The sequence below is a fragment of the Rutidosis leptorrhynchoides genome, chromosome 1 (genome assembly GCF_046630445.1).
Source record: "Rutidosis leptorrhynchoides isolate AG116_Rl617_1_P2 chromosome 1, CSIRO_AGI_Rlap_v1, whole genome shotgun sequence".
Classification (NCBI taxonomy): domain Eukaryota; kingdom Viridiplantae; phylum Streptophyta; class Magnoliopsida; order Asterales; family Asteraceae; genus Rutidosis; species Rutidosis leptorrhynchoides.
In genome coordinates this window covers 577,640,450-577,666,923 of record NC_092333.1, presented here as the reverse complement: position 1 = coordinate 577,666,923, position 26,474 = coordinate 577,640,450, and the positions used below count along the sequence as shown (strand labels likewise).

The following is a 26,474-nucleotide window of genomic DNA, read 5'->3' as shown; positions in this document are numbered from 1 at the left end:
TAGTCTAAATCTATAAATAGAAGATAAATGTATTTAATATTACCTAATTACATAAAACAAGTTTTGCGTTCTTTATAACGACGTGGAAATATTAAAGATTTGAATATTTAAAAAAAAAGATTCGAATATTTAAAAAATATAAAAATATGTGATAATTATATATTAAATTAAATATAAATGTTAAATTACATAAATATGAAGTTTGATTCTATGATTGAGAGTAATATTTATTTATACCCCTAATTTTGTTTGAAAATCAGAGGATAAATATAGTCATTGGATCAATATAATCAATGTTTAGGATTAAAAATGTGGAACAATCACATTGATCGGAAATATCCAATCACATGTAATTCTACCGATCTCAAATGAAATAAAGAATTCAAATGAATATTTCTTATATATGCTTGAAAATTAAAATTAAAATGTAAAATTGATCGAAGGTCAAAAATATAGATTACAAAAACTATAAACCTAGTTTTTTCTATTTCTCTCATAATATTTAATTAGATATCTTTGATTCTTTGAACTGTATCTTCGGAGTCTATTGGAGTAAAATAATTAGTGCACACCGAGTTTTCCGTTTCTGTGAGTATAATTTCATAAACCTAGTTTTTTCTATTTCTCTCATAATATTTAATTCGATCGATATCTTTAAACCTCTATCTCTGCTTGTATTTTTTCGAAAGAGATATGGCAACAACATCACCGGCGATCGGAATTGATTTAGGGACGACGTACTCATGCGTTGCTGTTTGGCAAAACAATCGCATTGAAGTAATCCCTAATGAACAAGGCAACCGAACCACTCCCTCTTGCGTTGCTTTTACCGACTCTGATTGTTTGATCGGTGACGCAGCAAAGAACCAAATCACCAGTAACTCTACAAACACGGTTTTCGGTATAATCATTGTAGACGCTGAGAGAGGATCTTAGAATCAACCTAACACGATCTAGAGGCGGAATAACACTAGAAAGAGCTTAAACGAATATCTATGGGTTTTCGGGTTCGTACAAGTCAAACCAAGATTAGATCTTGATAAACACGAAGCCTAGACTGACATTCTGTGATATTTGGACATGAAGATTGAGAGAGACTCGACCTAGAACTGTTTTCGTGTGTGTGTAATGTGCAGAGTTGTTAACCAAATTAATGAAGATTAATTAGGCTTAAATACCTCAGTTCCTATGTCGGTCGGCAGTGGATGACAGTCGGTCGACTGACCATGTCAGTCGGCCGACTGTCGAGTAATATTACGAATTATATTTAAACGTTTACAAATATAAAATAACACATCGACAATCAACGTTTAACAATATTACAGGTTACAACATGATCGAATAAAACGTTAAAGTTCATGGAACTAGGGATTACAAAATATGCACTAACAAACTCCCCCTAAGACCTAGTTCCTCATAAGTCTTCGATCTGCTTCAATCTCTGTACGGATCTGTAACCATATTATTCAAATAGCAAACCTTTGCAACACGAATGTACTGTTGTGCTTGAACTCTATTTTCTGGCCTGTACAGCATCCGATTGTAGTACAATGTGAAGATGTCAGCTTCACAGCAATTTCTCAACCAAACGGGATCTAAAACCCGTATCGAGTCTGTCTCATCTTCCTTCAATTTGTCCAAAACGATGACTGCCTCCTCTGAGCGTTCATCGTAGTACCACCAGCGAAAACGTGGGCTAAAGTTCTGCGGCATTTTCATCACAGGAACCTTTCTCATATAATTTACTGGCTTGTATTTGACAATCTTTCTTCGTTCGCCCGTTTTCTTGTTTGTTCGATAAGTGATCGTGGGAAATTGAGGGCTGAATCCCTCAAAGTTCTTTGACAAGTACGAGTGTCTTATCTTCTTGCAGACAATATTAGGAATTCCGTCATAATCCCTATATAACATTTTGAGCCTAGCCACCTGCATAAATTCAAAATACGGTAGAGACGTGAACTCGTATCCATGTTTGATGTAATCCACTCCGTACTCCTTCTTTATTGCGTATATATTCAACTCTTTAATGTAGGCCCACGCAATTATTTTTCCTTAAGCCAAAAGATTCGCCGGTCTATTAATGTAATTCATCCATTCAGGTTCCGGCGCTGGCTTCTCACAATATTTTCTGATCCTCAACAAGATCTTCCACTCAGATTCTAGAACTTCTATCTTTTCTTTATTTATCTTGACCGGTAAAAACCCTGGAGGCAAATCTTCGGTCTTTTCTTTTTCTTCGCATTTTCGGTTTAGAAGCTCTTCATTCATTTTGAAGTAGTCTTGAAATGTAGGTAGATCTTTATCGTTATTACATTCGTACTCCGAAAAATCACCTATTGGTTCATCTTCAATAATTACTTCATCAAAATCGTTGTCGTTTTCATTACTTACGACAATTTCCTCAAAATCATCACTAGAATCGTAACGATTCTCAAAAGATGAGCTAGCACTTGCGTCAGCTGAAGTACTTGCTTGTTGCTCTTGACGCACTAGCTCGGCCTGCTCCTCAGCGCTTAGATCCGGCGGGATCTCCCCTTCTTCTAAATCATCAAATACAACTGAGTGATTCAGACGATCCTGCTTTGCCAAAAAATCACGTAAAGAATAATCAATATTTAGAGGAATTACTGACAGTGGGTTCTCGCTTGTGCCTTTAGCAATATCCAAACCTAGCTCATCCTCGCCTTGATCGTTAAAATTACCAAAGTCTATATCCTCCTCGAGATCAACAGCCTCAATATTGAAATTATTTTCCCACTCAAGCACCTTCGACAGTGCCTTGTTCGCTGTAGTCTCAGCCTTTACAATCAGCAAATTCTGAGCATCAAACTTAGTTTCTAACTTCTTCAATTCAACCTGTTGATCTTCAACCTGCTTGGTCAGTTTGGCAATCTCAGCATCCTTTCTTCTCTCTCGTTCATCAGCTTTTTCTTTAAACTTTTCAAATTCAGAAGCCATATTGACAACCTTCTCACTTAATATAGAAACCGCAGCATCTTGTGTAATAGCAGTCGTGGATGCAGCAGCATGAACTCCTGTATCAGTTTCAGCACGTGTTTTTTGAGTAGCAGCAGCTGAAGGTTGTCGTTGTGGTTGTGATTACTGTGATTGTCGTTGTTCAGTAGCTGAGGACGACTCAGTCCTTTTTGCCTTCTTAATGAATCTTATGCGCCTCTGCTTCGGCTTTGTCGTAACCGAAGGACCCTCAGATTGTTTTCGCTTTCTCAGCTCGAATTGATCAGGGTCAAAGTCATCTCCTTCATCGTCTTCATCAACCAGTATCTGTTCAATTGTAACAACTGGCGGTGGCTGATTAACCTCTTGATCGTCTTCACCAACTGCGACGATATCATCTTCATTACCAGACGTACTGTTCTCATGACGACAGGCAGCACCTGGTGGACATACATAGTTTTCATTTGCGAGGTGGCCAACCAATCTCTTGAATGGTTCATCCGGACCTCTCTTTTGCTTGACTCGATTGAAAGTCAAATCGTTCAGATGATTCAGCTTAATCTCATCCTCCCAAACCTTATTCAATCCTTGCACTTGCTTTTCAATCATCACCTGCAAGAACCTAGGAAACATTAAGTGGCTCTTCTTTTTCACGTTCACCAACATGCTTCTGAAAATTACTTCGGAGAAATTGAAGTCCGCATGAAGAACTAGTGCTGCAAACATTGAGCTATAAGTCTCATTCAGCTCATCAAAACCGCCTACCATTGGACTCATGCATCTTAACAACACCAAAGTTAGGTATTTGTATTGATGACAGAATCGAGTTCTCTTAACAGCACCTTTCATTGGATCACCAGAGTATCCACATCTTACTAGACACCTTCGGACCTTAGTTCTATTCAGTGTGACTGGCATAGAATCATTATCTGGAAAACCTAAGTCTTCACGAACTGTCTGTGCCGAGATCTTTACAATTGTACCACCAACGCTGCTTCGTATCACCTTTCTTCCTTGTTCAGTGACAATAGAAGCGTTGTTCCAGAATTCTCGTTGGTGTGAGTAGTATGCCTTGCATTCTAGAGTTATTGTAGTATGAATCCTGGACCTTTTCAAGAATTTTATAATATCAACGAAGCCTTCCTTTGCTTCAGGTCCTTCCTCGTTTAGACATGCCTCTAGATTGGCATTTTCGCTTGCCGTCAGGCCTGGAAGATTCTTGGACAGAATCACCTCTTCCTCATGTACGTCTTCATTAACTGGACTACCTAGTTGAGCCATTTATTCTGCTATACAAACATATATACAATAATCGAAAAGCGTTAAATCGAAAACCATAAAAAGAATACAGGAAACAACAGTCGGTCGACATACTATGTAATTCGGTCGATTTTCAAGGACAGTCGACCGACATTTATACAAATCGATCGACTTATAAAGTCGCCCGACATAGGGTAAATCGGTCGACTTAGGAAGTCAATCGGTCGATTTATCTAACGAAGCAAAAACGCAGATCCAAACTTAAATCCACCGATTTTATGGTGTTTTGTTTCAATCAAAGACTAATAAAGATCCAGAGAAAGCCGATATACATGATCTAGTATTCAACTAACTCTAACAGATCCTAATTCGCACCAATTTAATCGAAAATGAAAAATAAACAAGAAAACTTCAATAACTTTCGATTGAAAAAGAATTACCTTGATTGGTTAACGGCGCTGGAATCACAATTCAAAGATGTATACGAAAAACACGATCAAAAGCTCTTCCTTGCAAAGTTTGAATTTTTTGGTAAATCAACACAATCGTACGAAATAAAGAAAATCGGCCGTCTGAGGCCTTTTTATACCCAGCTCGACAATCGGTCGACTTTGGTGTTATGTCGGTCGACATATGTGACAATCGGTTGACATACTTGATAAACGGTCGACATTATAACAAACGAGTAAGTCGGTCGACTTTTTTCAACATCGACCGACTTATGTTATAAATCGGTCGACTGTCTCCTCCCTTTATAAAATAGTTTTGCGTTTTAGAAACCCCAATAATTCCTTCTATTCACTTCCACTGGCTGATTTTACACGCAAAATATTTTCATTTTGAAGACTTTAATAGGTTTATGATTTGAGATGTGTAGTTCGTTTCTTTTTGACGTCGAGACACAATTTGTAACTTCAAGGAAATATACACATATTCACATAAGCAAACAAATAAAATGTTTTTGTATTTTTCAAAATAAATATCAACACACTGAAAAATCTTTTTGTAGTTTTTAGGATTTTAAAACTTTTCACAATAACAATGCAAATGAAGTACAATTCATGTCAGAAAGTCAATGATCAAGGTTAAGAAAGATCCAAGATTGTATGGCATAAAACATGTTATTTACAGGAAGCAGTTTCTGTAAGTCATAAACCTAAGGAAGCTAAATTATCAAAATGTATACATGTTCAATTAACATTCAGACAACAGTATGTACATAAAATTTCACAAGTAAAAGCAAACAATAACAGAGAAATGATTTTAACATGGTTTCTATTTTCATCAACCTTTTACAGACTTTCCTCTTAGACATTTTGATGATCAAGTTAATTAATTACATTAACATATTGCTATGTTAGATTCAATCACAGACTCGGTCATCAATGTGAGATCGCACGATTTTTTAGGTAGTCAATTGAGCACAAGTCTATTGACGCTTTCCGTTACCACAAACACATACGTTAGGTCCAATTGAACAGGAAGATTCTCATAGTAATTTTGGAATATCCCTGTCAGCCATTAGCTTCTATCGTAAAGTATACTTTTCAATTCATATGATTCTGATGGATCTCATAGTATATTCAATATTCTATCAATCATGCAATCAACCAACTGCTATCAATCTCATTCCTTCTTTATTATTAAAGTTATTGGAGGAAACAGAATGAAAGACGTAGCTTTCTTAATAAGTGAGTATTCAGAATATCTCTCTGAAAACATCTGAAAGAACCCGTTCATATACATTATAAACGATTCACAATAGTTGATTACATCGCGAGGTATTTGACCTCTATATGATACATTTTACAAACATTGCATTCGTTTTTAAAAGACAAATTTTTTTTACAACGAAAGTTGACGGCATGCACACCATTTCATAATACATCCAACTATAATTGGCTTAATAATAATCTTGATGAACTCAATGACTTGAATGCAACGTCTTTCAAAATATTCCATGAATGACTCCAAGTAATATCCTTAAAATGAGCTAATGCACAGCGGAAGATTTCTTTAATACCTGAGAATAAACATGCTTTAAAGTGTCAACCAAAAGGTTGGTGAGTTCATAGGTTTATCATAACAATCATTTCAATATATTAATATGTACACTCGCAAGTGTATAAAAGTATTCTATAAGTTGTAGGCACCCGGTAACAAGCCTTAACATTCATGTTTTACCCTCTGAAGTACACCAGATCAGGTGTGTTTAAAATAACCTCGAAGTACTAAAGCATCCCATAGTCAGGATGGGGTTTGTCAGGCCCAATAGATCTATTTTTAGGATTCGCGCCTACTGTACATAGACAAGTAGTTTAATGTTACCAAGCTAAGGGTATATTTCTGGTTTAAACCCACGTAGAATTATTTTTAGTACTTGTGCCTATTTCGTAAAACATTTATAAAAACAGCGCATGTATTCTCAGTCCCAAAAATATATATAAAAGGGAGCAAATGAAACTCACAATACTGTATTTTGTAGTAAAAATACATATGACGTCATTGAACAAGTGCAATGTTGGCCTTGGATTCACAAACGTATCAATATTGAGATTCAATATTGCAGGAAAAGTACGTAGACGCAACGGAGATGATAAACACTAGTTTGACTCACGAGCAATACTCTCGATCAATACCCATAACCTCCATAGCTATAACCCATAATTTCCTTAGCTTTATCCCGTTTGAAAACTTATTTTGAAATCGTCTGAGTATAACTCCGTCGTAGTATTTTATGTATACTAATAATATCTTGAAATAATACAAAGAAAATATATATATGTAATTCGATTGAGAGAGTTTAGAGAAATATATTTTCAAATTTCTATGAAATAATGAAACCTATTGAATTCTATTTATAATAGATTTTTTTGAATTATTAAAGTGAATTATTAAAGTATGGATTATTAAAGTGAATTATTAAAGTATGAATTATTAAAGTGAATTATTAAAGTATGAATTATTAAAGTAAATTATTAAAGTATGAATTATTAAAGTGAATTATTAAAGTATGAATTATTAAAGTGAATTATTAAAGTATGAATTATTAAAGTATGAATTATTAAAGTGAATTATTAAAGTATGAATTATTAAAGTTAAAGTAAAGTAAAAGTAAAGTAAAGTAAAGGTAAAGTTAAAGTATAGTAAAAGTATAAAACTATATACGTATAATACGCGTATAAATATATATAATATTAATTTAAATCGTTATATATATTTAATAAAATAAAATATAAATATCATTATCTTTATCATACTGGTTAAGTAATGAGTTATCAAAAGTGGTTCTAGATATTTATAAAAGATATATACGTTATAAAAATAAAGTTCTTTTTAAACTGAAAACATTTTTTTGTACTTTTGAAACTAAATCAAATAAATATGATAATTTTGTTTTCCAAAACTAAATGTATTTAAGAATCATTTTATTAAAAGGTTAAAATAATGGAAATCGTTATATCATAAAACATTTTAGAAAAGTAGAATTATATATATTCATAATAGGTTTCAAGTTTTTAAATTACAGTCTATTGGTGAAGCATGGGATAAAGTCCAAAGGTTAAATAAACGTATGAAATCATCTTAATGAAAAATGTCGAGTTACTTAACTTGTCGATATCCAACATCTAAGTTATTTACACTCCACGTTCTTATTTTCATATTAAATAAAATGAAAGTTAACATAGTTATCTTATCAAGGTCACGAGAAAAATATTATAAAACATGCCTTGGAAATTAAACAGGAATTTCCACTAACCCTTGTCTAGTTCCCGTTAATTGACACATTTGTTCTTATTTATAAATCACTTTACCATTTTCCGAATGTTGTAAAAAAATAGATTTCTTAAATCACAGTGGACCTCATAACATAGGCCCGTAATCATATCATAATGTATCTGATAATTCAATCATTTGATATTATCTCTTAATTCTGTCAATAAATATATCGAAACAAATACGTTCATGTAAAGTATCATATATCTAATACTTTGTTAATGTTTTCAGTTAATATTATATATTATATATACATATCTATATACTCATAATTGTTCGTGAATCGTCGAACACGGTCAAAGGGTAATTGATTACATGAATGTAGTTCCAAACTTTTTGAGATTCAACATTACAAATTCTGCTTATCGTGTCGGAAACATATAAAGGTTAAGTTTAAATTTGCTCGGAAATTTCCGGGTCGTCACAGTACCTACCCGTTAAAGAAATTTCGTCCCGAAAATTGATCGAGGTCGTCATGGCTAACAATAAGAATGTTATTATGATGAATATAAGTTGATTCATAGGGTTTTATCATGATTGAGAAATATGAATAAAATAATTCGAATACTCGAAACGTATGAGTGAAGCTATCGTAAAAGAGTGAAATGAGAAAATAGGGATTCATCTTATCTTTTGACGTCATCACGGTTGATCTCTGAATTAAAGAAAATCTTTGTAATCTATATAGGATTTGATTCTTCGGTGATTAAGGAAATTATGATCCTCTTCGATTTAATGCGATGATTCATCTCGATTTTTTTTGTCGGATATTTCACTATAAATCCACCTCCTTCGTTTCTTTTTAATTCACACCTTCTATTCTTTCTCCCTCAATTCTTACTTTAAAATTATTCGTCAATATGCTTCATCCAGTGCTGATTCTCGATATACTCCTCACTTTCATATCTGTCGTTCTTCTTTTTCATCTACCTCCATAAGAATCTATTTACTTCTACTATACTCTTGGTTTTATAGTGTTTTTAGTTCTCCCGTGTCTTTATATTGCTATATGCATCGATATATACGGTTTATAGTTTCTGGGTTGTTGTTGGGTTTTATATCTTCCCTTATATTTCGATGTCCCTACTTCCGTCTTCTATAATCATTGTCATCCCCAATTAATGCTCTCTTTTATTTGTTGCGATTTATACCCCAATTTCTATTTCGGAGTTTTGTCCTTTCGTTTCTTCTTCTTGCGATTAAGCACCGCTTGTAATGGTCCATAATTCGCATATATGAATTTCGGAATGAACATTGTTAATGTTCTAAGAAGGAAATTGTAATGGCACGATCTTGACTTGTCAAATTACTAGAATACCTCGGAAAAGGCCGAATCATCAAGAAATATTTTCTTGATATTTTAGAGGTTAAAGAGAATACAAGAGTCGTGTAACATAGCACATGATGACGTTATGATCTGTGAATCATCACATTCCATTTAGAAACTCAGCATGACTTACTGTAATATAATCATGTTGATCAAGTGTCATTATATTATACTAGTTCATGCTTCAGTTCCCAACACTACTTCAAAAATATTCTTATTTTAAATTCGAAAGTTTTAGAATTTAGAAACTAAAAAGTTTCTTTTATGATGTAATACAGACAGCACGAAGAGGTAAATGATTTCGGATAAGAATAATTATGGAAATATCTTCAGAAATATGGAGAATATTTATAATGAAAGATACGATGATATCTTAAAATTTCTAATATCAGAGGATGATGAAGAATATTGTCCGTAAGGGTTTAGAGTCAGGAGCAAGGTATTTGATAATGACTTCAGCAGACACGGAATCATTTAGATTTTTTGAAGGTAGATTTTGTCCTTGTGATTTATCCACAGCCTTCTTCATGGTTTGCTCAATCCGTATTTTTCAGTACCAAATCTTCTCTTTTTCTGAGCTTTGCCAACACACTACTCTTTATCATCAAACTTTTTACTGTTAAGGTCATTTATAGTTTTTGCTGCTTCATCAGTATTTCGAGAACTAGTTCGCAGTTTAGGGTGTTTTTCAGAAACTTCACATTAAAAGTATATAAGTCCAGAAGATATACACATATAATTGTTGGCGTAGACATGCTGCGAGATTTCAAAATACTGATTGCTAATTTCCGATGATTCGTATGGCAATTCTCGTTACAAGATGCAGATGAGTAAATGATGGGGTTTTGATAAATAAAGATTTTTCGGAAAGTCAAAGATCAATGAAGTTGTTGGTAAGTTTATTGCTAATGTGGTGAATATAAACGATTCCCCGGTAATGTTGGCGAAAGGGCAACGTATCTATCGAGGTTATAATAAGACTGTTTTGATTGAGAAGTCGAAGTTGACTTGCTGGAGCTGTGACAAAACTGTCTATTTTGAAACGGAATTGAAAAGTTATTTTAGCTAGTAAATGCCAAAGGTTCTAACACGGATACGTGTCGAACTATGACTTGGGTTTTGAGAGTTTTTCATGTGTATAACTATGGGTAACATCTGCTATGATCATCATCTCGATTGTTCCTTAGTTGAAGTGTCTTCAGGAATTTCGAAGGGTTTGAGCACATATTGTAATCGTTAATACATATGATGTTCTAACATAGTTTTGAAGTCAAAGTATAGCTTTGAAAGATATAGGAATCTAAGAGTGATGATACTGGTTATATTTCGAATTGAATTATGCGATTTCAAAATCAGAATATATAATTGAATTTGAATGAGTGTGATTGTTTTGATTTATATGAAAGAATGGATATTGTTGTGAAAGTAGGGAGTATAGTTGATGATTGCTGAATCAGTTTCGAAAAATGTAATATATTAATTGTGAATTTATATATCTCTCGGGTATTACCTACCCGTTAAAAAAAATTTCACAATTAATATTTTGTACAAAAGAAGTTTATTACAGTCTTTATGAAAATATATGTGTATATTTTCTTTAGATGTAATATAGATTTAATGAGTTAATATTAAATTAAACTCATTTGTTTTATGGTTGGAACTAGAATTGAGTAATCCCTAAAACTTTATAAATTGCATAAGTATTTCTTCAATAATATTGAAATTATGAATCATTACTTTGTTATTTGTTGGTTTTCGTGAAATTCTTGTGAACTTCGCAAGGTACGAATGATGTTATTTGAAAAGTTTCGAGTACATCGATGATGAAAGTGTAAAATCAAACATATATTCGAATAATACACTTGATTTATTATGAATTGGATTTTTATTGAATTGAGACAGAGATTGTAATTAACGATGGTTAAGTTGCAGACGAAGGACGTACATCATTGCATATTTGTAATATGAATTAACTGAGTAGTTAAGATTCACACATAATAGCTTAGTACGGGAAGATTTATTATGGTTTAAAAATTTATACATATAAAATATACATATAAATCTTTCGATTAGAAATGAGTTAATACTTCATAACTCGTTGATACAATATATTTGTTGTTGATTCGTAATGATGTCCACAATGATTCTTGAACTGACAGAGTTTGTGATGTTACAGGTGCTGTTGATTCTGACGATACTGACGGCACTGACTGTGTTGATGATGCTACGGTCCTGTCGATGCTGTTGGTAAAACAATTCTAGCTTGTAAATCGTACACCATTTTCGATCAAAGTTTCTACTCTACCATCTCCGTTCACTCATCTGATTTACGGTCAGAATTAAATAATCTCTAAGATTTTGGAGATTACATAACTGCCGCAGAGATATCTCTTCAATGAAGTTTATGAATTAATACTTCATCGTTTGTTGTTGTTGATATTCTTGGATATTTACAGGGCGTATGATGTTGATGTTTGAGATACAGATTGTGATGTTGCGGTGTGAGATGTGGATGTTGTTGTTGGTGGTGGTGATGGTATTGTTGGTGTTGCTGATGGTGGTACTGTTTATGCTGCTGGTGCTGCTGCTGGTGTTTGTAACCTTTGCACCATATTCTCCAAAGCCACTACCCGAGCGCGAAGCTCGTTGACTTCTTCTATTACACCAGGGTGATTGTCGGTTCGGACGAGCGGATAAATAAAATCTAGAATTTGGTGTAGTATGTAATCGTGACGAGATACTCTAGAAATAAGAGAGAAAATGGTGTTTCGGATAGGTTCGCCGGTAAGTGCTTTAGGTTCTCCGCCAAGAGGACAATGTGGTGGATGAAAGGGATCACCTTCTTCTTGTCTCCAATGATTAAGGAGGTTACGAACCCATCCCTAATTCATCCAGAATAGATGATGACTAATTGGTTGATCCATTCCGGTCACACTGCTTTCGGAACTTGAGTGGGATTCCATTTCGGAATCCGATGGACTTGAACTAATGACAAATTCCATTTCGTAAGATTGAATAAAGAAATTTTCGATATGAAATGATTTTCCGGCTATCGGGTGGTATTCTAATTACATAGAGCAAAAGGTTTCGTAGATTACGGAGGAATTTAAGGAATATGTCAGGCAAAGTTTACAGTAACAGATACGCTAAGATATGAATTAGCAGATACGCTAAGATATAAATTTTGTCTATACACTATTCATGCAATCATTGCAATAAGATGTGTCTAGACTAAGAATGATAAGCAGGTAATTTCCGACAAAAATGATGAGCAAAACTTTTGACATGCAGACACGGTCGAAGTCCAGACTCACTAATGCATCCTAATGACTATCAGTTAGACACACTAATGCAGACCTGGTTCGCTAAGACCACCGCTCTGATACCAACTGAAAGAACCCGTTCATATACATTATAAACGATTCACAATAGTTGATTACATCGCGAGGTATTTGACCTCTATATGATACATTTTACAAACATTGCATTCGTTTTTAAAAGACAATTTTTTTTTACAACGAAAGTTGACGGCATGCACACCATTTCATAATACATCCAACTATAATTGGCTTAATAATAATCTTGATGAACTCAATGACTTGAATGCAACATCTTTCAAAATATTCCATGAATGACTCCAAGTAATATCCTTAAAATGAGCTAATGCACAGCGGAAGATTTCTTTAATACCTGAGAATAAACATGCTTTAAAGTGTCAACCAAAAGGTTGGTGAGTTCATAGGTTTATCATAACAATCATTTCAATATATTAATAGACCACAAGATTTCCGTTTATAAATATATGTACACTCGCAAGTGTATAAAAGTATTCTATAAGTTGTAGGCACCCGGTAACAAGCCTTAACGTTCATGTTTTACCCTCTGAAGTACACCAGATCAGGTGTGTTTAAAATAACCTCGAAGTACTAAAGCATCCCATAGTCAGGATGGGGTTTATCAGGCCCAATCGATCTATCTTTAGGATTCGCGCCTACTGTACATAGACAAGTAGTTTAATGTTACCAAGCTAAGGGTATATTTCTGGTTTAAACCCACGTAGAATTAGTTTTAGTACTTGTGCCTATTTCGTAAAACATTTATAAAAATAGCGCATGTATTCTCAGTCCCAAAAATATATATAAAAGGGAGCAAATGAAACTCACAATACTGTATTTTGTAGTAAAAATACATATGACGTCATTGAACAAGTGCAATGTTGTCCTTGGATTCACAAACGTATCAATATTGAGATTCAATATTGCAGGAAAAGTACGTAGACACAACGGAGATGATAAACACTAGTTTGACTCACGAGCAATACTCTCGATCAATACCCATAACCTCCATAGCTATAACCCATAAATTCCTTAGCTTTATCCCGTTTGAAAACTTATTTTGAAATCGTCTGAGTATAACTCCGTCGTAGTATTTTATGTATACTAATAATATCTTGAAATAATACAAAGAAAATATATATATGTAATTCGATTGAGAGAGTTTAGAGAAATATATTTTCAAATTTCTATGAAATAATGAAACCTATTGAATTCTATTTATAATAGATTTTTTTGAATTATTAAAGTGAATTATTAAAGTATGGATTATTAAAGTGAATTATTAAAGTATGAATTATTAAAGTGAATTATTAAAGTATGAATTATTAAAGTAAATTATTAAAGTATGAATTATTAAAGTGAATTATTAAAGTATGAATTATTAAAGTGAATTATTAAAGTATGAATTATTAAAGTGAATTATTAAAGTATGAATTATTAAAGTTAAAGTAAAGTAAAAGTAAAGTAAAGTAAATGTAAAGTTAAAGTATAGTAAAAGTATAAAACTATATACGTATAATACGCGTATAAATATATATAATATTAATTTAAATCGTTATATATATTTAATAAAATAAAATATAAATATCATTATCTTTATCATACTGGTTAAGTAATGAGTTATCAAAAGTGGTTCTAGATATTTATAAAAGATATATACGTTTTAATAATAAAGTTCTTTTTAAACTGAAAACATTTTTTTGTACTTTTGAAACTAAATCAAATAAATATGATAATTTTGTTTTCCAAAACTAAATGTATTTAAGAATCATTTTGTTAAAAGGTTAAAATAATGGAAATCGTTATATCATAAAACATTTTAGAAAAGTAGAATTATATATATTCATAATAGGTTTCAAGTTTTTAAATTACAGTCTATTGGTGAAGCATGGGATAAAGTCCAAAGGTTAAATAAACGTATGAAATCATCTTAATGAAAAATGTCGAGTTACTTAACTTGTCGATATCCAACATCTAAGTTATTTACACTCCACGTTCTTATTTTCATATTAAATAAAATGAAAGTTAACATAGTTATCTTATCAAGGTCACGAGAAAAATATTATAAAACATGCCTTGGAAATTAAACAGGAATTTCCACTAACCCTTGTCTAGTTCCCGTTAATTGACACATTTGTTCTTATTTATAAATCACTTTACCATTTTCCGAATGTTGTAAAAAAATAGATTTCTTAAATCACAGTGGACCTCATAACATAGGCCCGTAATCATATCATAATGTATCTGATAATTCAATCATTTGATATTATCTCTTAATTCTTTCGATAAATATATCGAAACAAATACGTTCATGTAAAGTATCATATATCTAATACTTTGTTAATGTTTTCAGTTAATATTATATATTATATATACATATCTATATACTCATAATTGTTCGTGAATCGTCGAACACGGTCAAAGGGTAATTGATTACATGAATGTAGTTCCAAACTTTTTGAGATTCAACATTACAAATTCTGCTTATCGTGTCGGAAACATATAAAGGTTAAGTTTAAATTTGCTCGAAAATTTCCGGGTCGTCACAACATCTTTCGCTGTCTAGGCCTTAATGGGTACAGTCCCATATCACAGACAATGATAATAAGTCCAATAGAATGGTTTTGTTGAAGTATGAATGATTTAAGTTCTTCTTGGTAATCTTCACACTCATTTGTATTCTTGCAAAGACTTCTCTTCTCGATTTCATCATTATCTTGACCTTGATATTTTCGACTTCCATGATTTCACTTCTGTTTTCATGATATAATAACTTGATATGCAATGTGCCATTCTTTTTTCTTTTTTTTTTTTTTTTTTTTTTTTTTTTTAACAACACATTGCAGTCTTGACTTTGATTTAGTTCTCGAATTGACTTCCTTGCGATGAAGATCTCTTTTCTTCATTTGTGTATCAATTAACTTAAATCATTCATTCATGGACTGTCTAAAATATAGAACCACACTTTTCAACCCGTTCACAGGAAAGACACTCTTATTGAGATAAACTTACTATTTTGGAGTTTAGGTACGATTCAAGAATTAAAGTTTGATAGAAGTCGGTATGCATAGTCAATTAGAACATTTTCAACGCTTATTGATCGCTTGAATATCCCAATTAGTCGTGAGACTCAATGGTGCAGCAATTTGGAATTTGCTTGGGGATATTCTACATCATGTGTTTCTAGATTATACGTCATGATAGGGGATACCCTCACCTTTTGTTGATTTCCTCAACAATTTTCTTTAAAGTATGCACCTGTGGTAATTAAGTGACTACCCTCAACCGCTGTAAACCTTTCCATGAGTTCCTTATCAAGATATTTACATGATTGTGATTATGATCATCTCATTCTATGATTAAGTCCGTATCCCATTTTTATATAGATCAAACTCGTTTTTTTTATTTTCTGAATATCTGATGTTGCATTCATTACTCCCCCTAAAATACTAAAAATCTAAAATCTTTTTGGTTTTTAGATTTTAAACACACAGAAACAATCAGAAAGAAAAGAAATATAACCACACAGTATATACAGCTATGCAAGCAGAACACATAAAATGAAGTTACTCGTTGGTCTCTTCGTCAGGAACGACATCTGACAATATTTTGACACTTAACTCAGTTAACAAGAAATCAAAACGTGGTTTATCAAAAGCTTTTGTGAAAAGATCAGCCCTTTGCGTAGTTGTGCCAATTTGGATAACATCAATTAGCCTTTTCTCATAACAGTCTCGAATAAAATGATATTTAATCCCTATGTGTTTGGTCTTAGAATGATTCACAGGATTTTTCGTAATAGCTATGCAGCAGAATTATCAACAAAAATAGGAGTGTTAGAAATATTCAAACCGTAGTCAGGAAGCTACTGTTGTATCCACACAACCTGAGATGCACAGCTTGCTGCAGCAATGTATTCTGCTTCACAAGTGGACAAGGCCACTGCTGTCTGCTTCTTGCACTGCCATGTAACTAGTCTGATTCCAAGGAATTGACAACCTCCTGACGTTGACTTAAAATCTTTCTTGCATCCACCATAGTCGGAATCACTATAAGCCGTCAGTACAAAATCATTATCACAGGGATACCATAGGCCCAAATTCGGAGTTTGCTTTAAATAACGCATAATCTTTTTCACCACAAGCAAATGATGTACATTCGGATTTGCTTGATAGCGAGCACATAAACAAACTGCGAACATGATATCAGGGCGAGACGCTGTTAGATACATCAACGAACCAATGATGGCTCTATATAAGGTTTGATCAACCTTATCACCTTCCTTATCCGGTGTAATCCCGTGATTCACCGATAGCGGCGTCCTTGCAGGACGTTCATCTTCCATTTTGAATCTTTTCAGAATATCTGATACATATTTTGTCTGATGTAAAAAGATACCCTGATTTGTTTGTATAACCTGAATACCAAGGAAGAATTTGATAGTTCCCATTGAACTCATCTTGAACCGTTTCTGCATTACCTCCTCAAAATCATCCACCATCGTCTTATCTGTAGATCCAAAGATAATATCATCCACGTACACCTGTACTAGCATTATATGCTTGCCCTTTTCTTTGATGAAAAGTGTCTGATCGATGACACCTCTTCTAAAACCATTATCAATCATATAGTTGGACAACGAACCATACCACGCTCTTGGAGCTTGATGAAGCCCATACAGTGCTTTTTCTAGACGATATACCTTTTCTGGAGAGTGTGGATCTGTAAAACCCGGTGGTTGCATAACAAACACGGTCTCATTGAGAGTCCCGTACAAAAAAGCGCTTTTGACATCCATTTGATAGACCTTGAAGCCTTTAAAAGATGCGAATGCCAAAAATATTCGAATTGCCTCAAGTCTAGCCACTGGTGCAAATACTTCATCATAATCTATATCAGGGATCTGTTGATATCCCTTCACAACCAGTCTAGCTTTATTTCCAATTACAATACCTTGCTCGTCTTTTTTATTCTTCCATACCCATCGAAGCCCATAAGGTTTGCAACCATGAGGCGGAGTCACTAGTTTCCATACTCCTAAATGCTTGAATTGCAAAAGCTCTTCTTGCATGGCATTTACCCAATCATCATAAAGAAGAGCTTCCTCAATAGAATTTGGTTCAATTTGACACACAAAGCATGAATATGCATGTAAGAAGAGTTTGCCTGACCTATTTAGTGAAGAATAGAAAGCTTGCATAACATTCTCAGTTGAAGCTTTCTGATTTTCAGACGTTGAGGCATCATTTGATGGTTCTCTAGAAACTCCTTTCGAATCAACAATAAAATCATCTAAGTGTTGAGGTAGGACAACTGTTCGTGATGATCTACGAACACCTTCAGGTTCTGGTTGTTCTTCCTGAACTTCTACAATTTGTGGCAGATTATGAAAACTTTCGCCACTGTCTATAGGTTGTGACTCCTCTTCAGAATCAGATCCATCATAAGATGGATCATCTTGATAATCACCTGATTCTTCATCATCTTGAACAAGTTGTTATTGCGGCACTGGGTGATGTTGTGGTGCCGTTTGAGATTTCGGAACCATTTGTGATGGAGACGTCTGCATTTCATTCAGTAATCTTGCAATAACTTCATCATCAGTAGCAACAGACGGAAGACCAAAAAAATCAAACAAATCTTCATAATAAAACTGCCATGAAAAACCTTTCCCAGCAGGAATAGCAGCATTTCTTTGAACATCTACTTCGAAATGTTCTTCAACACGTTTAGATACAGTGTTGAAAACTCTTTTGTTTGGATTCCCATAACCAAGAAATATACCAGGAACAGCCTTAGGATTAAATTTTCCTCCAGTATCTCGTATCATGATTGAACATGGTGCACCAAAGGGTTCGAAATGTTTAATGTTAGGCTTCCTTTTATGTAGCAATTCATAGCAAGTCTTTCCATATCTCTTGACTACTAACAATCGGTTCATTGTATAACATGCTGTAGCCACAGCTTCACTCCAGAAGTTAACCGGTAAACTTGAATCGGCTAACATAGTTCTCGCAGTTTCAATTAACGTTCTGTTACGTCTTTCAGCAACACCATTTGATTGCGGAGTATAAGCTGGACTGAACTGTTGTTTAATGCCTTTCTCGTTGCAGAAACTCTCCAACTGCTGATTCTTGAATTCAGTACCATTATCTGTTCGAGTCTTCCTAACCTTTAACTTGTACAAAGATTCCAGCTTCAAAAACAACAACTTTATATTTTCAAATGTGTCAGACTTCTTCTTTAACATCACTACCCAAGAGTATCGTGAGTATTCATCAGTCACTACTAAACAATATGAATCTCCAGAGATGCTTGTTCGATTAATCGGACCAAAAAGATCCATATGTAACAACTCTAGAGGAACAACAATTGAATGATGTTTCTTTGTTGCATGTGACTTTTTAGTCTGTTTGCCTTTCTTACACGGAAGACATCCTTCAGGAATTTGAAAACTCTTAACATTTATTCCCTCCCAGATTATTATGAACAAGATTTTTCATCTTTCTCAAGCTCAAATGACCCATACGCTTGTGCCATGAAATTGATTCTTGTTCTGTAGCTTTGGATATGAAAGCTTGAAGACCTGTTGCAGCTTTAACATGGGCTGTTGACATATCCAAAATATACAAATCTTTATTTCTGGGAGCTGTTATAAGAATCATCTCTTCCGGTATTACATACTCTTTCTTCAAAATGTAGCATCTTTGATCATCAAAAGCAACCTTATGCTTTTTATCTGCTACTTGCGAAACTGACAGCAGATTATTTGACATCTGCTTCACAAAATTCACTTTATCAAAACTAACATTAGCATTAGCAATCACACCCTGAGTTGTAATAAAACCTCCTTCATCTCCTGCAAACGAAACAGATCCTCCATTTACTGATTTGACATTAGAAAGTAAGGACATGTTTCCTGTCATGTGCCGGGACGCCCCACTATCAACAATCCAGGTATTTCTACTCGGATCGTAGGTGACCTGCACAACAAGAAAATAAGTTAGTTTGTGATGGACACCCATGCCCGAATGGCAGTGGGTTTCCCATCGACACCAATAACTTGCACATCCATCCATTGACCCTTTGATCCTGATGGATCATTGGACTTGTCAACAACCTTTGTCTCGGTTTTAGGCTTCCAAAAGGTACGTTTACCAACAGATTTCTCATAATAGTCATTCGTTTGAAAAACTTTATTCACACCTGACTGTACCCTTGTGGATGAATTAGCAATAGAATTTGACTTTGGTTTATAAAAACCTTTTGAACTATTACTTGAAGTACCTATGGAACTGGAACTAGAAGCATAGTGTGTAGTTTTCGTTTCAGTGTTAGATTTTCTTTTTGGTGTTTTCCAACTCTGTTGACAGTTAACAGCACAATGACCCTTTTTCCCACATTTATTACAGTTTTGAGTTTCTTTTGTACGTGTTTTTGAACTCAGATGCTTATTGGGAAAAGACTGTTTCATGGGTGACATAGGCTTCTCAACATGATGTTTCAAGCCTGGTCGACGGTTAGGATGCACATATTTAGGCACATTGTTAGTATTAGGGCTCCTTTTATTAAATAGTTCTTCAGGTGCTTGTGTAAGAACATATTCTTTATCTAGGTTGAGTCCCTGCTGATACTTGACAGGTGTCTGAAATATTTTCTTTCCATTAGCGTTCCTAGAGTTTACTTGTTTTCTAGGTGTGGGTTGTCCGCTTTCACTAGCCTTACTAGCATTCAATGGATTTTTCAGGATAGTAATTGGTTTGGATTTTGGTGTCACAAACTATGAAACTTTTTCATACTCTGAATCAGATTTACTGTCCTCAGCTAAGTCTTCAGCAATCGGCTTAGTGCTGTATGATTTTTCATTCTCTACATGCTTAACACTTAGGATTTCACTAAGGCAAGAATCAGAAGGTTTATTAATGTACTCATTCCTAAGAGGAGGAGGACACTCTTTATAACCTAAATCCTTTTTACCATCATTCTTATTATAGACAGTATAGTCAATGACATATGACATTCGCTGCCAAGTGTCATTTCTAGCCTTTTCTGACTCATACTTAATCTTAAACTCTTCCTTTTCTCTCTTAGCACATTCAAGTTGATTTAAGTACATCATGATGGCCTTTTGGTCAACTGAAATTGTAGCTCTTAAATCATGAACTTGATTTTCTAGAGTTTTGATTGTCTCCCTGAATTCCTTTTTATTGTTAAACTGAGTTAAATTTGTCTCGTATAGGCCTTTTACCTCAAGATAAGTTGCTTTAACAATCCTAAGTTCCTATTTTACTTCAGGACAGTAGATACATCCTATGGGGATTTCATTCAATTTAGAAACTATGGATTCAAGTTTAGCAATTTCTAACTTATGATCAGCACAATCGTTACATACCAAAGGAAATTCAGTTTGTACCTTAGAGTCACTTGATGTGTTTGCCATGAACGCATATTCCTTTTCTTCAGTCTCTGATTCAGGTTCAGATTCTGAACTAGAACTGGAACAGTCAGAATTATTCAACTCAACTGAAGTCTTGACATCATCTACTACAATAGTTTCTCCATCTGATGAAGACGAACTACTGTAATCCGTCCATACATCGCCATCATTGTGCATTGCGTACTTGAACTTCTCATACACTCTCTTGTTAAGAACACCTCTTCTAACATATCTGATCATTGCATAAGTTCGCTCAATTCTTGCTTCCATCTTGCAGATGTAACACATGCATTCATTCGCAGTACCAACACAACCAGCTTTCTCTCTCTTTTGTTTCTCACTTTCAGTTTCTTCTTCGGTCTTAGGCATTCTAACAACGTTAGCATGATTTTCATCATCAGCAAATACTGTCCAATCACAACCTTCGTCTGAATATGTTGCAATTAAGCCTTTTGCTTTATCATTTCTGATAGTATCACTGCTCGTTGTTTCAACTGGCACATTAACCTTTGTCTTATTATACTGATTGTGAAATGGGTTGTGAAAACCAGTTTTCTGTGGCCTGGTACATGTTCTTTTGAAGTGTCCTAACTAATTGCAATTAAAACATCTCACTTTTGACATATCAAAACCTAACTTAGTATCTCTAGTAACACCTAAGCTCTGTTGACCTGTCCTTTTCAGAAATTTCTTCGCTCGTCTAATCACACTACCCATAACCCAGAGGATATCCATCTTTTCAAGTTCATCCTCATCAATCTGCTCATAATCTTCTGCTTCTAAATGAGCATTACCAATTTGACCACCAACCATTTCATTATAAGAATTAACTACCAAAGCAACTAAAGCCATATCTTCTCTACAACTGAAAGGGGCCTAGTTCTTAAATTCTCATTGTTGAGAACTACAGTTTTTGGCTCCTGTCTAATGGTGGACTGATTTGTACTACTAGGCTTATTTACTTGGGTTGGAAACATCACATTTTGAGCAGGTTGTGATCTATTTACAGCACTATCATTAGAAACAAATGCTGTTTGTAAGGGAGCATGAACATTGCACAATCCAGAAGTACCAGCTTTGTAAATTATAGGACTCTGCTGACCCTCAAGACGTTTCTTCTTGGTTTCCATATCTAAGTCCTTTACCATCAATTTTGATGTGAATTTATCTAGGGTCAGTGATTCACCAGCAGACGAAGCTCCATCTTCTATCTGTTCAATAAACGCATCCCACTTGTGTGGTAAACCATCTGTTAATTGTTTGATAGCTTTTTGTTCTGTAACTTCTACACCTAAGTTACCCAATTCAGAGACAAGACGACGATAACGAATGATTGTCTCTTCTAACATTTCATGACTTAGAGCAGCAAACCTTTTCCATTCACTTTTGATTACTTTAGCTTTCTTTTCACGATACGCCTTATTTCCTTCGACACCTATCTTAATAGAATTCCAAAGAGAATATGAAGTTAAGTGCATTTGATATTGATGATAAATATCACCGTCTAAACCCTGGGTCAATTGAGCATAACATCTACATTCTAAGGCATATGTTTCTTTTTCTGTTACGCTATAATCTTCATACTTTTTACTATTACCATAAGTACCTAAAGGCTCTTTATATTCATGTTGTATCAAATCCCACATTCTAGGATCAAGGCCTCTAATGTAATTCATGAACCTAGCCCTCCATCTAATGTAATCATTTGTATTATCAAGTCTAGGAGCACGATTGGCACTGCTTGATTCACTATCAGATAGTAAAATGTTTTGAACGCCGGAAGTAATTGCCATTGCCTGATCAGACATTTTAAAATTTAATTAAGGTTGAATCTGATCCTAAGTCGGTCGACTGTTGGTGACAGTCGGTCGATGAACAGCTACAGTCAGTCGATGAACAGCTACAGTCGGTCGACTGTCAATGGTTAATTGGTTGAAGTTCTGTTTACATTTAGTCAAATGGTAGTACTTTTTTCAATCGGTCGATGTTCCTTCAATCGGTCGGTTTAGTACTTAAGTCGGTCGGTTTACAACTTAAGTCGGTCGGTTTAGCATATGTCGGTCGGTTTAAAGACAATCGGTTGAACTAATGACAATCGGTCGAAATACACGAAAATCGGTCGATTGTCTCCTAAGTCGGTCGACTGTACTTTCTTTCAGAGCTAGAATCCAAAAAAAAAATCAGGTTTTTGACTTCTAAACGATTTCAAGCTCAATTTTCGAACTAAAACTACTGACCAACACCTTAAGCAACTTAGAATGACTTCGGTAAACACTCTAAAGCAATTAAAACCAAAGGTTTAACGTAAAAGTATACAAAATTCAATCCAAAACCAATTTTTTGACCCAAAAATATACCAAGAACTCGTTTAAAACAATTGATTCAGCAAGCCAAAGCTCTGATACCACTTTGTAGATGCTGAGAGAGGATCTTAGAATCAACCTAACACGATCTAGAGGTGGAATAACACTAGAAAGAGCTTAAACGAATATCTATGGGTTTTCGGGTTCGTATAAGTCAAACCAAGATTAGATCTTGATAAACACGAAGCCTAGACTGACATTCTGTGGTATTTGGACATGAAGATTGAGAGAGACTCGACCTAGAACTGTTTTCGTGTGTGTGTAATGTGCAGAGTTGTTAACCAAATTAATGAAGATTAATTAGGCTTAAATACCTCAGTTCCTATGTCGGTCGACAGTGGATGACAGTCGGTCGACTGACCATGTTAGTCGGCCGACTGTCGAGTAATATTACGAATTATATTTAAACGTTTACAAATATAAAATAACACATCGACAATCAACGTTTAACAATATTACAGGTTACAACATGATCGAATAAAACGTTAAAGTTCATGGAACTAGGGATTACAAAATATGCACTAACAATCATTTTTCTTAACATATATTTTTAATCATCTTAGTTACGTAAAACTTTTTTAGTACGATTATTTGAAACGGAAGTGGTTAGTTTGATTCGTAAATGCTCTCCTAATCTATAGTTATAGTTTTATATGCCAAAAACATTCGAAATCGTTCAAAAAACGATGATAAATGATAGTAATAGTGATGAATAATTCATCTGAATAGTGATGATAAATTAATCATTCACGATTATTATCATTCATATTAAGAGACCCTAAAAAGATTATTTTTTAATTTTTTTTTCTTGAAATTTTGCTTATCCATTCTTAGCCGTTTTTAAGGTTAGCCATGGATCGCGCCCTATGTTACAGTAAGTTTTTTATTTATTTATTTATTTTTTTACAGTATGTGTTGATCATTGAACTTTGCAGATGCAAAAAGACTAATGGGAAGGAGGTATTCTGATGTTAATGTACAGAGTGACATGAAAGTTTGGCCTTTTAAGATTGTACAAGGAGAAAATGGTAAGCCAATGATTGAAGTAACGTATCAGGGTGTTACGAAGCTGATTTCTGCTGAAGAAACTTCATCCATGGTGCTAACCAAGATGAAAGAGACAGCTGATACATATCTTAATGACAATGTGAAATCAGCAGTGATCACCGTACCCGCTTACTTTAACGATTTACAACGACAAGCTACTAAAGATGCGGCTACTATTGCTGGCCTTGATGTTTTGCGCTTGCTCAGTGAACCGACTGCAGCTGCTATGGCTTACGGTCTTGACCAGAAGTATAAAATCGGTGGTGCAATTAGAAATGTGGTTATATTTGACTTAGGTGGTGGTACATTTGATGTGTCCCTTGTTACCATTAATGAAGGGAAGATTGAGGTTAAGGGTGTTGGTGGTGACACTCATTTAGGTGGTGAGGATTTTGATAATCGAATGGTGGATCACTTTGTTTCGGAATTTAATAGGAAAGATAAGAAAGATATTAGTAAGAATCCAAGAGCGTTAGCGAGGTTGAGGGTGGCTTGTGAAAGGGCAAAGAGGATTCTCTCTTCAACAACTCTTACTTCCATAGAAGTTGACTGCTTGTATGATGGTGTTGATTTTTCAGCGAAGATTACTCGGGCTAAGTTTGAGGAGTTGAATATGGATTTCTTTAATAAATGTTTGGAAATTGTACAAATGTGTATTGAAGATGCAAAATGGAAGAAGGAAATGGTGGATGAGGTGGTTCTCATTGGTGGGTCCACAAGGATTCAAAGGTTCAACAAATGTTACAGGAGTTTTTTGAAGGTAAGAAGTTGTGCAAGACAATCAACCCTGATGAGGCTGTTGCGTATGGTGCAGCAGTTTGGGCTTCAAAGATTAGTGGTCAGGGCACTACGATGGTTCAAGATTTGATGGTGTCAGATGTCATCCCTCTGTCACTTGGTTATCTCGCAGTGGGTGGCGTCATGACTGTTATGATCCCCAAAAACACTCCCATACCTGTTATGAGAGAGCATGTGGCGACTACATTGTATGACTACCAAACTGCTTTTAGAGTCCCGGTTTATCAGGGAGAGAGAAGTAAAGCGGTAGACAACATTTATCTTGGTGAATTTATTCTTCATATTCCGGCAGCCCTTAGGGGTGTTACAAAAGCAATTATTCAATTTGAAATTGATGTTGACGGTCTTTTGAAAGTTTCAATAAAGGAATTGACTACTGGTCACAAGGAAACCATCAAAATCGCCAATGGTAAGAGAACTCTTTCAAAAGAAGAAATTGAGAAGATGTTGAATGACGCAAAGAAATTTAAAGTTGAGGATCAAAACTACCGAAAGAGAGTGGCGGCCTATTACGATTTGGAGTATTACGTTTATCTCATGAAAAGAAGAGTGAAAGATGACAACGTCAGGAAGATGCTAAGTCCGCAGGATTTGAGTAAGATGGATGATTTGGTGGAGGGTGCAATGGTTTGGCTTGGAATGTATAAGCTAGCAGAAACCGATGTGATTGTAGAAAAGAAGAAGAAACTGGAATGCTTCTTCAACTCAGTAATTAGTCCGCTCATGTAAGGGTGAGGGGGAGCTTTAATTTTTATTTATTTGTGAACGTGTTTAATCTTTTCGATCAGCTATGATCTTCATCTTTTGTGTCACAGTTGTTGGGTAATTCTAGTGATTTCTCCTTTTGTTATTATTATTTTTTGGTGATTTGGTGATGTTCTACTGGTCTATGTATCACCTATTTTGATTTGGAAGTTATTAGATGTCTTTTTTAATCTAGCTACTACATGTGTTTTTAAATCTTTACCAATTAATTTACTGATCACTGCATTATTATCTGGTTGGGACAATGATGATTCTTGGTGGCTAGTAGACCCTCAGTGTGTTTAGACTTAGACCGTACAATATTAGTTTAATTTTGTTGTTGCTCCAACTTGGTATGAGGAATGTAATTTCATCAACTAGCTAGGTTGTAGCCAATTGTTAATTGGTTGGTTCACTTTTTAGTAGAATGT

At 34.4% G+C, this 26,474-nt stretch overlaps 1 pseudogene; it reads left to right on the top strand.

Moving 5' to 3' along the window:
• The first annotated feature begins 758 nt into the window (after window positions 1-758).
• LOC139882322 (heat shock cognate 70 kDa protein-like) lies at window positions 759-26,159 on the top strand (annotated as a pseudogene).
• Window positions 26,160-26,474: the final 315 nt, after the last annotated feature.